This window comes from Prinia subflava, chromosome 9, assembly GCF_021018805.1.
Source record: "Prinia subflava isolate CZ2003 ecotype Zambia chromosome 9, Cam_Psub_1.2, whole genome shotgun sequence".
Taxonomy (NCBI): domain Eukaryota; kingdom Metazoa; phylum Chordata; class Aves; order Passeriformes; family Cisticolidae; genus Prinia; species Prinia subflava.
Window position 1 is genome coordinate 1,257,853 of NC_086255.1, and position 17,125 is coordinate 1,274,977.

Here is a 17,125-nt window from a genome sequence, read left to right on the forward strand (position 1 = left end):
TTTGCATATTAACTTTATCAGTGAAATTAATTAATGAAATTTATCATTCAGGTGCAGAATAGGCTCCTTGAGTTTGCAGCCAGCACTATTTTGGTAGGTCTGGTTAACTGATGGAAATAATGCTGTTCTCACCACAGTGGTACTGAACTCTCATTTCCATCCAAAAAGAATTTGACAACTCATACAATAAAAAAGAAATGCAACATTCTGCATTCTCATCCCTACAAAGATATAAACCACATAATCAGATTATGAAATCTAATTGCATACATGAATGTAAATAAATTAAATAATAGGGAGAGCTCCATGATCAGTCAAAGGAAGTGCAAATTCAGTAACGCTCTTAGATTTGAACAAAAACAGTTAAATTTGTTGATAATGGGAATAATCTCCCCTTAGGAGAATGAGCTGACATTCTCAGGGAAAAAATTAATAAAAGATAAATCAGACAGTACATTTTCCCTCTTTTTCAGAGAAAATCATCTTTGAAAACCATCTTGAACAGGGAAAAGATTGAATTTTCTGTACATTTTGAGGGAAACAGACTTGTCGTTTCCTCAAAAAAAAAATTTTTGCTGTTCTAGTCAAGTTTTGGGTCCTTTATCCCCCTCTCTTTCTTTTTTTCCTTTTTTTTTTCCCCTTGCTACCCCACTGAAGGGGGTGTTTGTGGCAGTGGGTGTTTGGTGAGCAGCCAGATGTTGGAGGAGCAACGGCAGAAGGAGAAGGTTCCCATCTGAATATATCCCCAAATAAAGTTATCCTGTGAGCTTCAGCCTTTTGGCTTTTCCTCTTCTTCTACAGAAATCCACCCTTCTTCTTCCTTCCCTTGCCCCACATCTTCCTGAACTGGGATTTTGCAGTTACACTCCTCAGGCTGCTTGTTGAAACCTCCTCATGTATCTCGGTTTCCCAGCAGAGCCCTCCTGTCACCGGCCCTGTTTGATCTGGCACTGAGCATGGAAACAGCAAAATCCGGGATCAGGGCAGTCATTTCCAGCAGCCCTGGGGTCCTCCAAAGCTGCTGTGGGGACAAGCACTGATGCCCAGCTTTGTCCTGCAGTGGGGGGACACCTTTGGGCCAGGTTTTTCCAGTACCAGGTGATGTAAGGAGGTGCAATATCACAGAATCGTGGAATGGTTTGTGTTGGAAGGACCCTTAAAGCTCAGCCAGTTCAAAGCCCTTGCAGGGACACCTTGCACTAGACCAGGCTGCTCCAAGCCCATCTGTGCAGGCCTGTGTGTGCTGTACCTTGCAATAACTTAGGTCCAGCATTTTTTTCTTTCAAATCATTGAATTTTTTAAAAAATCCCAACTCCTTGGAGGTCATGTGATACAGGAGATCACAGGTGTTCGGTGATGCTGCTGGCACAGCTCAGTTCAGCCCCTGGGGGCAAAGCTGTGACACCCCACCAGCTGATCTCCTGCAATTCCTCTCTTTGGGCTGCATTTTGCTGCTTCACTAAAGCTGAGCTGCACCTACCTGAGCCTGGCCTTGCTTCAGTGAGAGGCTGAGCCCGAGCTGCCTCCCAGGCAGTCACATCTGGAGCGTGGTGGTGCCCAGGGCTGGCAGATGATTTTGGATGTTTGATGTTTCCAACAGGGTGAATCTGCTCACCTTTCACCACCCCTCCCCTCAGCCTCACTCATCCCGGGATAACCCATCCCAGCCCGGGCTCAATTCCTTGGAACACACGATGTGGATCCTGGGAAACCCCCTTGGGTCTGCCCCAGTGAGGTACAGGCACAGCAATTAGTAAAATCAAGGTGTATTTCCTACATCATGCAGCTGGGGGCATTTTGCAACTCATTTCGCCAGAGAAAAACTTGTTATTTAATTGCCTTGGCTGCTGCTGGATCAGATTCAAAATGAGTGGGAATATCAGGTCCTGCCAGATATATTCAATCATATTCCTGCCTTTTTCCCTGACTGGATCCGATGCCAGTAAGCAGTGAAGCAGTTAAATATGGACATGTGAATTCCAGCGACGCTGGGATTTCAAACTTAGCACCCCACCAGGATGAACGAGGAAAACCAGCATTCCCTCCACTCTCCCCTTGTCCCTGTGGTGAGTTTAAAGGGAAAATAATTCACAATGGTTTGGCCAAAGGGAGGCTGGGTATTTCTTATTCACCCTAATAAACCAAGAATAACATCTCATCCAGCACCCAAATAAATAAATAATAATTTAAAAAAGCCTGCTAGAATTTGGAATAATGGTTGAGGTGAGACCCAGAGCTGGTGGGCATGGTGGAGATGGGGAACAGTGGCACTGTCCCCCCTGGATGGGAGGGGACATTTCCCACCACCACAGCCCTGTGCCCAACTGGAACTGGGTGGAGAGGGGGGAAAAAAAGATATCTTTAAATGAGTCCAATACTGATTATTAAGTTCCTAAGAGGCAATCTAATTTAGCTATATAAAATCATGAAAGGGGAAGAATTAATTGATACTAATGAGTTATATGAGATAGCATCATAATTAATTCCTAAATAGAAAGAGGACATAGGCTGGAGCCAGGAGGGGGATCAGACTGGCCTATATATCATAATAGATTACAGAGGCTACTTGAGATGAGAAACAAACTGCCAAAGTCAGAGCGGAACCGAGTTAGGAAGCCTTTGCCAAAGCAAAGCAAAGTCTTTCCAGCAAACCCTGGAAGCTGGGAAGTTCAAGGGCCACTTTGCCATGGCCCTGCTGTCCCTCTGTGGTGTTTGCACTGCGACACCTTGGCCTGGTCTGTCCTCAGGGAGCACAAACACAACCCCTGCTCGTGGCTGCTGAGGTTACTACACAGATTTAATTTGGTTTTTCTCCCCTAAATCATGTGGTGAGTAAATCAGGGCACAATTCCATGGCAACTTCACGGAGTGCTACAAACTCCAGTATTGTTGCACCAGCTTGGACAAATAATTTGGGCGTGGTACTTGGAGCCAAGCTGCCTTTTTTCTGCTCCATTTTGGATATAATTGCTCCTTTGGGGGACGAATCACAGGTTTATACTGATATATATATACTGATATATATGATATACTCATATACTAGAAGACAAAAACCTATGGTGAATCACAGAAACAAAATTATCTAAGGACAGGGCTTTGTTTCTGTAAATCCCATAAAATCATCATCACATCCTGACTCCGTGTTCACCACTGCAGTCTCTCTCCTGAAAACCAATATCAGAAGTTGTGTTTGGTTTTTGTTCTCCATCTTAGGTTTAGTTTGTAAAAATATTCAGTTGCAACTGCAGGGTAGAGGTCAAAGTACGTTCATTTATCAATGTTGGGTGCTTTTATAGAGGGGAAATCATGGAAAACTATTTTGATTTTCATAGTTGTGTTCACTAAGAGAAAAAAAAAATAGAAGAGAGCCGGAGAGGGATTTTGGACAAGGGCCTGGAGTGCCAGGACAAGGGGGAATGGCTTTCCACTGTCAGAGGGCAGAGTTAGACGGGATATTGGGAAGAAATTAAATATTATCATATAATCTAAGCCAGGAGCAGGATGGAGCCACGCAGAGAAATGGAAATGGGGTAGAAAATCAGTAATTTAGATGTGAGGTGCTGATGTTCATCACCTTTAATTTACTATTGATGGCGTCTCCTAATATTTAACTTCATCCTTAAAATACTACCCATACTGGAATTTTCAAAATCAGTGCTAGCCTGATAATCTCTTCCCAGTACAAATAAATTAAACATTAAATGGAAATAATGTGTGGATTTCCAGCTCTGGGGTTGCTGCCCAGTTTAGCACTGCCACTGGTGCTTCTTCCTCATGACAAATTCACAGTGATGGATGTACCAAACAGGCCACAGTGTTCCTAAAAATTACCCCTAAATTTGATGGAGAGCCAAGGCAGTGCACTACAAAAATATTTGAGCAAGAGGAATAATTGAAGGAAGATGAAGGAAATGGTAAAGAAAAGGATGAGGATGGAGGAAATGATGAAAATTAACAAAGTGATGAAAAAAATGATTGAAGGATGAAATAAATGATGAAGATGAAGAAAAATATGATGAAAATCAAGAAAATGTAAACAATGGTGAAGAAATCATGAAATAAGTGGTGACGATGAAAATTATGGAAAAAAAAGAAGATGAGGAAAATGGTGAAAAAAATGATGCAATTGCTAAAATAAATTATGACAAAAATACAAAGATGAAGAAAATGATGAAATAAATGATGCAGACGAAGAGGAACAAAAGATAAAGAGGAAGAAAAGCTTTCACATTTCCCAACCAAGCCACCCCAACAGGCTCCCCGCAGCCAGATCCCCCTCGCAGGTGGAAAAGCTGCTCGGACGCCGGCACAGAGCTGCTGATAAATCTAATCCTGAAGGACTGGAAATGAGGCAAAAGAAATTCCGATGAAAATTATGTACATGTACTTTGACAAGCTCATAAACACTGCAGCCATGATAAGTTTTCTTATTTTTTTTTTTTTTTTAAGACCCGACACAACTGTGTAAGCCCAAACTCTAATTTTTACAGCCCTGGGTTTGGAGATCTGTCATTGGGAGATATAATGGAAAGAATAATTGCCTGGTGGCTGCACAAACAGGAGATGTGTTGTCAGGCTGCAGTTTGGAGGCTACATCTGGCTTCGGAAATGATTGATGCTGTCTCTGTGTGTGTGATTCAGGAAACCATTTTTTCTCCTTTCTCTTTTTTTTTTTTTTTCTCTCCCCCCGCCAACACAACCACCGCGCCGAACCTTCAATTAAATCAGTATTAAAGAAAACTTTTGATTTATTCCTCCTGCACTGTGGTGCTGCTGCCGGACAGCGCGCGGCCCTCGCAACCGCGGCAGGCACGTGACTCCAATTTGAAATTAAAAAGTCATGTCTGAATAACACAACAGCATTCTCATTTCCTAATACTCTGCTTTTTACTACTTTGCATTCAACTGTGAAAAGTCTTTTAAAACTCTGAACAGCAGTAAAACTTGAATGAATTTTTGACCCATTATTGCATAGCGGGTGCGCTTTCCAAGTTGGAGAGACTGCCAAGTTCTCCCCACCTAATATTTCCACTTTAATTGTGCCACTTGAGAAATTTACGTGCCTCAAAATATGGCATGAATCTTACGCTTATTGCAGTATCATTAGCAGCAACATTTAAGCAACATCTGTGTGCTATAGAACTAATTGAAGTAGCAGAAGTGGCAGCTGTAAATCCACAGGAAGATGGCAGTTTGCACCCAGCACTGCTGAGTTAGCGGGTAACTGTCAGCCTGTTCCTGCAATCTGCTCTCGAGGACTACGGTACAGGCACACAATGTCCAAAAAAATACAGCGAGGAGGCTAATGATCCTATTAACCACTTTGCTGCACCAATTTGGCTGTTTTTCCAGTTTCCTTGTTGGATTTCATTATATATTTCACCGTTCCAGTAAAAAAAGTCCAGTGTGAGACGTGCTCACTTACTTAAGGGGGGGGAAGCTCCTGCTCAGTCGAACCAACACACGAACGACTCTTTTCTCCTTTAAAATTCCACGCATTTCACCATCTTTTCCATTGTTTAATTTTTCTCCATCACGCACGCCTGGGCGAAAAAGAACTTTTCCCAACTGTTAATGCTGGTATTTAAAGCAATGACATTTTCCTCCCCGGGATGTAACATTTCCAATAATCAATAAAGCTGGAGGCAGAGGAGGGGAGGAGGAAGCCTTTTTTGGGTGCGAGGGTGGGAGCACATCTTCATCAGGGCCGGGGACACCGCGCGTGGCCGGCAGCACGCCAGCCCGGGCACTGATTGCACTAATTGGTGATTACAGAGGGAGGAAGGTGTTTCGAGGAGCATGTCCTGGTATTACTGACTAATCCAGGCTGGGGCTCAGAGCGGCGCCGCTCTTTCCATCTTCATTTGCGTCTTGGGTGGGGAAGAGCGGGTTCAGCGACCCGACAGCGCTCACACGGACACGGGGGATGGAACCAGATGGGAAACAGGGATGGTTTGGGGTGAGGGCAGTGGGGTTTTGGAGGACACCTCAAGGCCATCCCCCCACTGCCACTGGCCACCTCCATCCCGGCCATGGCACGGCCCCGGGGAGCCGCGGAGGTGCCGCCAGAGCCCCCTTGCCATGATCTGCTTGCCAAGAGCCCCAGTTGATTAGAGGCCCGGCACGTCCGCGGGGCTGCCATGTGACAGGCCGGGAGCCACCAGTATTTGTTGTCTTAATGCACAAGTACTCGGGGACTGGAGTGATAAGGAAAAAACTGTTTGGAATCCGCTGCTCTACACGCTCAGGGTGGCACGGGCCAGCGCAATATTGAAAATCAATAGTCACGTGGTGGTTTAAAGGTTAGAGGTCCCCTGAATTAACTTTCTAGTACTAAATTACCAGATCTATTTATTTATTTATTTACCTATCTGCCTCTTTATTTTTTTATTTCACCTTTGGCAGTGACTGGGGGGGGGAACGCACTGGCCTTAAAGGGGCACCGTTTGCACCCTTGAAAGAAAAACCTTCTAATATTTGGTGTGAGGATTTATATGTGAGGATTTTAATAATGGGAAAATTTAGAAGACACAGAGCAATGTCCAAAATGGCCACGGAGCCAGGAGCATTGATAGTGGCCTGAAAATTAAAATGCAATTTCGGTCTTTTAACTCACATTTGTACAGTGCCTGCATTTGTGCGTTGTGTAATATTTAAATTAACTTTATTACTGACAGTGTTTAGAAAATGTAAAGGAATGATATTATTTACAATATTTATTCATTAGGAATGAACAAATAATATTGTCACAAAGAAATTGAATGATCAGAGTCAGAGCCTGTGATGATATAACATTGCTTTTCACCACTGAGCACCGTGCACTCCCAAGGACTGCTCCAGTGTGTAGCTACTCACACCTGGAAGCACATTCCTGACAGCTCTTTAGCTTCTCTGCTTCCAGGTACTGCAAAACCCATATTATGCTGTTTTTCACTGAATAGATTTCTTATTTAATTTATTCCTATGTTCCCCTTCCTCTTGTTTTCATTCCCCAGGTACCCTGGCAGCCGGATTTTCAATATCGTAGGATCACAGAATATCCTGAGTTGGAAGGGGCCCACAAGAATCAGCAAAGTCCAACCCCTTGAATATTGGAATACTGAATATTTGCAGCCCGGGTTGGTGTTCCTCAGATGGGCCAACAGAGATCTGGGTCCCAGCTGCCCACTGGGCACAGCACAGTGGCTGTGGGAGCTTTGGGATTTGGCAAAACCCCTGAGGGACACCCTGCTGGGGTGGGCATTAACCACCTTGGCAGATCCCAGCCTGGTTTGGGTTGGAAGAGACCCCAAATCCCCCCAGGGCCACCCCTGCCATGGCAGGGTCACCTCCCACTGTCCCAGGCTGCTCCAGCCCCAGTGTCCAGCCTGGCCTGGATGTGGCAGCAGTGCCAGGGGCTCTGCTGGGGCTCCCCAGGGTGCCCCACACCCTTTTCCATGGGATCACCCTGGAGGGCATTTAGTAAATTTAGTAAATTTAGTAAAATTGTGGGAATACTGTGCCGTGTCCCCTTTGTGCCACCTGACCCCTCTGGGTGACCGCAGGGAGGGAAGGTCTGAAGCGGCCACTGAGCCTTTGAAGCACCAGATGTGGCAGGAAAAAAACACTTCCAGGAATTTTAGACACCGCAAAAGATTTTTCTTTCTGGGTCAGAGACACTTCTCCAAAGCCTTTTTTCTAGAAATACTTGGCTGTTTTAAGATTTATTGATTGCTGCAGCTTAAATCTAATTTTCTCTTGCCTCAGTGTGTCTGTGTCCATGTGTGCTGTCCCAGCCAGGAAGGGACACCCGGATGCTGCCACCAACAGGGCACTGGAGCTGGGCCAGGGGCACAAATAAAGTCCAAAACAAGGGGAAAAATCCAGGATAACCACCCAGGTCTCATTGCTGGACTAAATGAAGCACATCTAAAAAAAATTCCAAACTGCATATTGTAGCTTTTTTCCAGTGAAATACCAAGTGTCTTCTTTCAAAATTAAAATATTTTTCTTTAAATTTTGATTTTTTATTTATATGATTAGTTATTATATGATATTAGCATAATATTATATATATCACACATGTTAATATAATATAATATAATATAATATAATATAATATAATATAATATAATATAATATAATATAATATAATATAATATAATATAATATAATATAATATAATATAATATAATATAATACAATACACCATAATACAATACACCATAATACAATACAATATAAATATTATAAATTAATCTTAAAATTAAACTTTAAATAATTTAAACATTAAAATTAAACATAACCTTATCTGCTCTGGAACCTTCAGACTCCTGTTCATCCGTGTCAGCCCCATCCCTGCCATGGCCATCTCCAATTTCTGGGTATTTCCAGGTGTGTTCCACCTGCACACAGAAGCTTTGAATACACTTTTCCAAAAATTCAACCAAAAGCACACATTCCATTTTGATAAATAAACAAATAAAAGGGTGAAGACGAGGCTGTAACTAATAAAAATCTCCTGGTGCTCAGGGTCTGCTCAACCTCTACTCAATTTTACCTATGTCAAGAGCCCTTGTCACATAGTACAGGGTTCATGTATCCAGAAATTCGCACATAAATGGAATTATACCAGGGCAGAAACCAGAAAATCATCATTTGAAAGCATAAATGAGCCAAGATTTCCTGGTTTGCACGTACACAGAAAATCCTACAGAAATGTTAAGGTTTATTTTTTATAACTGTCATTCCTAACTAGCACACAACTCCCCTAATGTTTGTTTCTGACAGCAATCTTATTAATTCCCATACTACTTCTGGACCATGCTTGCACTACAGAAATAATTCTAATTGAACATTTATTAAAATAAATGCTTTGTCAGGATATCCCCACTCCATCTGGCCGCCCTGGGCAGGCATTATTTCCTGGATGTGTCTGCTTTATGCAACGTCTTCTCCCACAGCTCTCGCTGACGACCAGAGCTGATGATTAGATTGGGGTGGCTCTTGCCCAGCAGTGTTTGTGCCCCAGCCCTCTCTCAGTAAATGGAAATGGAGGTACATTTACTGTCTCGTGGCCATGAGCTCACATCCATGCCCTGCACAGGGCTCCTCCTCCTCTGCTGCACAGCGGGGTTTATTTGGGAGCCACATCCACAGCCCACCAAGCTGACAAAAGGCAGAGACCTGCTATAAATAACCCACCCTGCCAGGCTGCACCGGCTGTGTTTGGTGGTTTTGTTTCTATTTTTTGTTGTTGTTGTGGGGTTTTTATTATTATTATTATTTTGGGTTTTTTTGTGGTTTTTGTTTGGTGGTTTGTGTGGGGTTTTTTGGGGTTTTTTTGGGGTTTTTTTTATATGTGTGGTTTTTCCTCATGGAGTTCGTGCAAGCTCAGTTACAGAGATAAGAGTTTCGATAAGCAATAAAATATGAAATGGGTTCCTAGAGTTAAATTTCCACCCTCAAAAATAACTGAAGCTGAGCTTTCCTCTTTCTCCCTCCCCACCGCACTCACCTGCTGGCAAACAGACTCTGGGCACGAAAAAACCCTTTTTTAGCACTTTTAGCAGCCAAACATTATTTTTATTGCTGGCACGACGAACAAACAGCAAACAAACAGGAGACACAGTGAATTCACAGCATTGTGCAGTTAATCCTCCATTCACCAGCGTATCAAAGCACTTTTGTGCTACTTCTGCTGTGCTTCATCTTCATGAAAGCCTCGATTTTTATGGAATATCTCCTTTGCCCCAAACCCGGGGCTCTCGCTCCGCCCTTGGCCAGACCACGGGAGATTTGTTCCCTCCTACAGTGAGGGAAGTGGTGTTTTCTGAAACTCCAGAAGGCAGCTGGATATTCACTGAACTGGTTTGGTTTAATTTATTCCTCATCCAAAGCCTGTAACAGAAAATGGTCTCTACAATGGGAATTGCAATCACTGCAGCACCCCCAAATTTGAAATTTATTTTCTGTGCTCCAGTAGTTTCCCATTCTTTGGCAGCTTTGAGCATCTGCTTGTTTAGTGGTTTTGGGGATGTTCTTTTTCTTTTTAGCATTTTTGCTCTGTAGAAGTGCCTGGAGACACTCAGGAACTCCCTGTTCACACAGAGTTGTGCCCACCTTGAATCCTGTGTCCAGTTCTGGCCCCTCAGGACAGGAGGGACATTGAGGGGCTGGAGCGTGTCCAGGGAAGCTGGAGCTGGGGGGGCTCAGCCTGCAAATTCCATGGTTTTGGTCAAACCTTGTCTCAATAGATGGATTTGTCTTCAAAACTGAAATAAACCCAACAGCACTCTGTGAATGGAGGTGAGGCTGTGGCTGCCCCTGGATCCCTGGCAGTGCCCAAGGCCAGGCTGGACACTGGGAGCAGCCTGGGACAGTGGGAGGTGTCCCTGCCATGGCAGGGGGACACTGGGGGGATTTAAAGGTCTCTTTCACTCCAAACCATTCTGTGATTTGATGAGCTTCAAAGCAAGATCCAAGTGTAACCTTTGAATAGTGTGACATTTCAGGACCCCAAATATCCAAATAGCTGACCTCGAGTGTGTTGGTTACACATCCTTTTGCAGGGCATTAGAGACACAAGGTTTCTATGAAAATTTAATTTGAAAATGATGGAATAATCTTAATTTAGCAGGATGCCTTCTCTCACGTTTGGCGCACGGTGTCCAATCAACAGTTGATGTGTTTGGTTTATTTTCTGTTGTCAGGCAGGGAGGGCTGTGACTCACAGACACTCAGCACACACTGGAGCTTTTCTTCTCCTGAGGGCTCTGCTGCAAAATACTGTCACAGTCACTCTCTGTCCAAGGAGGTGATGATTCCCCACGAAAACCTGCCATTAATTATTCTTCTGACTGTGACAACAACGAGGTCTATTTTTTATTAAAGAAGTGTAGATCAACATCAGCTTATGATTACATTTTCGTTAATCCGTGTTTCGTTAATCCGTGTATCTGCTGGCTCTCAAGCTCCCAACATGAGTTTTGAGGGCAGATGTCCAGGCTGAGATCCAGATGTGGGTGGCTTTGAGCTCGGGGATGTTCAGATCTGTGACTGGGGCTTCTGCCATTGCTGGCTGAATTCCCAAGGCTGCAGCATCCACGTCCTGCAGGGCAGGACAGGGGGCCCAGGGCTCCCCCCAGCCATGTCCTGACCCCTCCTAGCCCCGAGGGGCCACCACAGGGTTCAAAGAATCCACCTCAGACTTTGTTGCCCTGCTCACCCGTGGCAGTGGTTTGGGGAAGATCAGGAATATCTACGGCACAGACAGGCAATCCACTGCCAAATGCTTTGGCTCCAGCACCAAAGGATGGAGCCAAAACCACTTTGGTGATAGCTGGGCAGAGTACAATGAACAAAAAGGGTTTTATGGTGATACAATGCAAAAGTAAAGTTGGGCAAAACCTGCCCACAGTTTCAGCCTGTGTGTGGAAAACACCTCGAATCACAAACCCTGCTGCCTTATTTTATGAACAGAAAAGGCTTCCTGCTTAAAAGTTTAGAGAGAAATTTAAAAGGCAACTTGCAATGAAAGCCAAGTTGAGAAAAAAGAGAAAAAGAATCCAAGAGGCATCCCTGAGGAGAGGAGAGAGCACAGCAACGTGGCCATCAGCTACTCATGTGTCAAGAACAGATGATCTGCCCGTCATAATTAAAGAGAGAGACTTAAAAAAAACCCTCGAGGAAGCAGGAGGTGCCAGGAAAACTTGAGTGGAGCGGGAGCTGCTGGCTCAGACGAGGGAAAGGAGGAGATGAGGGGCAGAGAGAGGCAGCTCCCAGCAGGGACAGGCACCCCGAGCTGCCACTGCCCGGCCCTGCCTGCCCTGTGATTAATGGCAGCGCCACACGAAGCGCGGCCGCGGCCGGAGCCATCCTCCTAATGCATGTCACAAACTTCATAATTCTGCTCAGAACGAGACAACAGCAAGTTAAATTCCTGGATCGCTGTCACCGTGTCACTTACAGAGGGACTTGCACCGGGGAGCAGTTGGCTACTGGAGTAATTTGAATGGAAATGTCAGTTTTCACAACCTGTGATTTGAGGTGAGTGCCCTGCTATTATACAGCAGCTCTGGCAGGCTGAGTGCTCACTGCCACCTCCCCTCACATCCCAGCCTCCTCCTGCCACCCACTGCCACCAAAAAATTCACTTTTCCTTCTCTGCAACACCTGCAATCCCAGGGAAGAACAGCTTCTGCGGGTGAACATTCCCTGTGTCTTCCCCTGTCCTGGCCGGATTTTAATCCTGATTTTTTTATTCTGGCAAAAATACGTGCTTCAAAACCTTCCCGAAAGAGTGAGCTGTTCCTGAATAAATTGATTAATGGAGACTCACACTGACCTCTGGGTTTTGTCTGAGTAAGGACTTCTGAACATGGTCAATATGTCTTACTGCTAAATACTTGCTGGAGTTGCTACAATGAGGTTGTACACATCTTACACACCTCTGTGACAGGTTCAGTCAATTCCTGGCACAGTAAGGGGAAAAAATACTCTGCAGAAGTACCTGTCCTTCAGCACCACCTTTGTGTGTGTTATCTACACATTTATCCAGATGCTGTGATGTTTGAAAGGCCACACATCCACTGCACACCTTGGGCACTGCTCTGTCTCCAGTGACTCAGGAGGAAATGGAGTTAAATCAGCATGGCTGGCAAGCAGGAACTCTCAAAAGTTTAACTTCAATAATTTAACATCAGTTTATAAGGGTTTATAATGATCCAAACATAGTGTTCCCACAATTTTACTAAATTTCAGCTTTTGTGAAAACACCAGAAATGCATAGAATCATAAAATCCTGGATGGGGCAGCCCCAGCTGCTCTGGGCACCCTGTGCCAGGGCCTGCCCACCCTGCCAGGGAACAATTCCTGATTCCCAAGATCCCATCCAGCCCAAGATCCCATCCATTCCCTGTGTCCTGTCCCTTCATGCTCTGTAAATTGTCTCTCCAGTTGCAGATCTGACCCAAACCAGATAGAAAATAAAAGCTGGTGCCTCTTTTCCAGCCAACCTGCAGGACAAGCAGCACTCAGCCTGCACTGGGAAGGGTTGCTCAGGCAGACCCCACACAGGTATCTTAGTCTTACACCTGCAATTTTTAAAAAAAAGAGAAATAACTGAGCTGAGAAATCTCTTGGATGGCAGCTGTTCTTGGCTGAGGGCTGATACTGGACAGCAGCAATGGGGTAAGATCTTTCATGGGTTTCTCCTCCTTGGATGAGCAGGATACTCTATTTTAGAAAAAAGAAGAAGGTTTGTTGTTCAAAAGCAGAGCTGTGACAGCAGGATGTTTGGGCTTTGGCATCCTCCATAGGCAGGAGACAAGAAAGAAATGATTTTGCTGTTTATACATTGCCTACGGTGCCACAGTTGTTGGGGTATCTGCAGGCAAAGCGAAGCCCAATTACCACTATTATTTTTCCTTTGAAAGGAGTGGTTTCCTGAGTCAGTAAATCCAGGGGTTTTTCTTGTTCTTTCATGCCAAACACAAATACGTCGGGAGAAAACCGCGTCTACAAAACGCGCAGCGAAAGGAATGGAAAACAAGCCAAATTCAGATTTTTGCCTGCAGGACAATCGACAAACCACAACGCTTTCCTGGCTTCAAAACAGCTCCTTAGATCACAGGTGGTTGGATTTTAAAGGGTAGAAAGCAAAGCTGCCTCTTTCCAGTGTCTCCTCTGCAGCCTCCTGACTTTCATGTGTGCCCGGGCAGGATCCTGTAGCAACACTCTGTTGGACTATAAACCAATGATATTTGCTTTACCTGTGCACTATCTTCCATGCAACAAAACAACATTTACATCTGGGATCAATTTGCTTGAAATTAAAGTGCAGCTGCTATATCTCTTCTGCATCAAAAGTGTGGTGTTAAGGCTATAACGCACAGACAGTTACACATTACTCGGCATTGTAATATTTAGATTTGTGTCATTTTCCATCTGAGGTAAAAAGCATCTTTAAATAAATGAGTGATCTTAGACTACATATTTTATGGGCTGTGTACTCGGTGAGATATATCCACATTTGCAGTGTGCATGTTCTGAGCTCCAATTGCCAACTGCGTGTTTAGGCCTTGAATTTTAATGCTTAAACAAAAAGGCGGTGTCGGGGTAACTGGGGCTGTGTGCTCAGAAAAGTTCTGCTGTGCTGGTGCAAGAGGGCTGCAGGAGGTTTGTGGGTGTTCTCAGGTGAAAGGGAAATGCAGATTTACCTCCCCCTCCTTAAAAGGCTTTGGGGTGACCTAATTGCAGCCTTCCAGGACCTAAAGGGAGCTACAAGAAAGATGGAGAGAGACCATTTACAAGAGCCTGGAGTGCCAGCACAAGGGAGAGTGGCTTTAAACTGAGAGTAGGTTTAGATTAGATACCACAAACTACAGGGTTAGATGGGATCTTGGGAATCAGGAATTGTTCCCTGTGAGGGTGGGCAGGCCCTGGCACAGGGTGCCCAGAGCAGCTGTGGCTGCCCCTGCATCCCTGGCAGTGCCCAAGGCCAGGCTGGACCCTGGGGCTGGAGCAGCCTGGGGACAGTGGGAGGTGTCCCTGCACTGGGGCTGGCACTGGGTGGGATTCAAGGTCCGTCCCAACCCAAACCCTCCCATGATTCTGTAATTCTATTAACTACAACACACCATTTTCTGATGTCTGGGGACAATTTGGCTCTGAAGTTCCCAGCCAGTTCTACCCAGCACTGCTCCCTCTCAGCTCTGCATTTTAACACCTCCCCAGATCAAATTCAGCCTGATTTTCTCATATTGTTTTAATGCCATTGGCAAGAAACAATTCAAAAGCCCTAAAAACAGTGTCCAGGATAAAAGCTACTGGGCAGAGAGCAGGGCAGTTTATGAAATCAAGCTCAGTGATTATGTAGGTCATTTCAAACACAGAATATTCTACCTGAAAGCACAGAGTATTGGTTAAAAAAATGGAAGTGCATCATTTCCAAGCTATCACTTCCTCCTGGCAGCTGCAGTATTTTGTGTTTCAGTAAAGATGAATCAGATTTTTTTGTAACAGTCAGAGAGAGGCTGCAGCCTCTGCTGCGCACTGCTCAACCCCAGCAGATGAGAGGGTAGCATCTCTACATCTTCTGCTCCAGCTTTGGCAAAAAAGGACTTTTCCAGAGCAATCCTGCAGTGGCTGACATGACACAAAGCTGTGAAAGACAGGATGCTGCTCATCCAAAAGAATCAGATTATGTACCTGGACTTTATCCGCTGCCTGGAGAAGAGAGACAACCAATTAGTCCAACACAGCTTCTTTGCCATACCCAGGCTGGAAAACAGATTGAAGGGGTCAAAAACATTCAGAAGGCTCCACATGATCTGACATTTGCCTTGTCACAATTTTCCTGACAGCCAGAAGGCTGGAGACAGTCTGCTGGTCATCGGGAGCGATGGAAGGGAAGACTGATTGCTGAGCCGGGCTCGGGGAGCTGCTCAATTAACAGCCTGCTCCTCCTCAAAGCAGCCCCTTCTTCAGCAACCCAGGCTGGGTTTAGGCTGCTCATCTTAGAGGATAAACAGGCTGTAAACAGCTGTGGGAGTGAGCAAGCATGTCTGGAGTTTCCAGCCTCCTGATATTCCCGTGCACACAGATGTGATCTCCAAGCTAAGACACTCCGAGGTTCAAACCTCATTCCAGCCCATCCTATTCTGCACTCCATTGTATTTGCACAATAATCTGCTGCAAAATGCAGTTTAAAGGCTGCAAAATGCAGACTTCCGTGGCGATAAATCAGTTTCATTTCAATTTTTGCTTCTATTTTCCAGGCTGGTTTTGGCCCCACTTAAACAGAACTTTGTGCAGAATTAATTCTTTGTATGGGGTTTTTCTCAGCCTGGGACATGACAGTGGGCACTCACCTCATTTCTGTGTAGATGATACAGATGCAGATATATCTATCTATTTATTTATTTATCTGTTTCATGGATAAAAATCAGGATAGTTCTCTATTTCCCCATTATTCTGTGATGAAATCCCATCCCTTCTGCCACCCATCTGTCGCAGCCACTGGGAACGTCTGGGGTTCATCCTCCTCACTTTTTACACTGAAAGTAAAAAGCACAATAGCCCTGAGATCAGGAATTGTGTGTCCTACAAAAATAGGACATTTTGATAGGCAGAGGTTGAGATTCTCCCTCCTAACTCACTTCTCCTGATGCTGCTCCAAACTGCAGGCATGGAGCTCCTGAAGAGGCTGGATCTCTGTTCACCAGTGGTGGTCAATCTTCTGATGCACTGAGTGGCTGCTTAGGATGGTAATATCTGGATAAAGGTTTGAAAAAACCCAGCCCAAATAAACCCGTCCAGTGGAGGAAATCCAGCCCTGGTTGGATATTCGGTCAAAGAGGGGTGCCCACCACACATGGTCTTCTCCCTCCAAATTAATTTATACATGATATATTACTATACAGTCAGACACTCTCCATTATATATTTTAAAATTTCTTTATGAGAAGAAGGCTGCATTTCAGAAAGCCTTTCAAAACCAGTGAAAACCACAATGGCTCAGCCCGAGGAGCTGCGTTAAGGTGGAACTCCTGCAGGTTCTAGCTGGAATAAAAGGCATTTTCTGCTGTCCCCAGCACAGCTCTGACCCTGCCGGGCCCTCTGGCAGGGCGGGGTGCCTGTGCCGGTGTCCCCTGGCCGGGACATGAGCTCTGCTGGCTCCCTCCTATTACAGCGCTGGCCCCGGGTCACCTCCCTCTGCTCCTCGGGCTCCTCCTCGTTCCGGGAGCCAAAGGGGACCGGGCCCGGGCACAGGAGCTGCTTTCCAGCCCTCCCCGCTGATTACTGAGCATCCTCCACATTCCAGCTGGGATTACCGAAACATCCTCCACATTCCAGCCGGGGAACTCCAGGTTTGTCCTCACCTCCTGTTGACTCGGTGTGTAAATGATGCTTTGGTGCAGCAGCTCACGCTGCAGTGTTCCATTAATTCCCACAAATTCCAGAACCTCCTGAGGGCTCTGCCCACACGGCTCCAGGCCACCTGCACTTGGGGTGAGGGGCTGACCTCGCTCCTTCCTGGGAAATTTTTCTCTAAGTAAAAATTAAAATGGTTTTGTGATGAACTTTTGCTCATGAGTGTTTTGTTCAGACAGGTCAAAGGGTTTTTTTCCTGGGCGTGATGAAG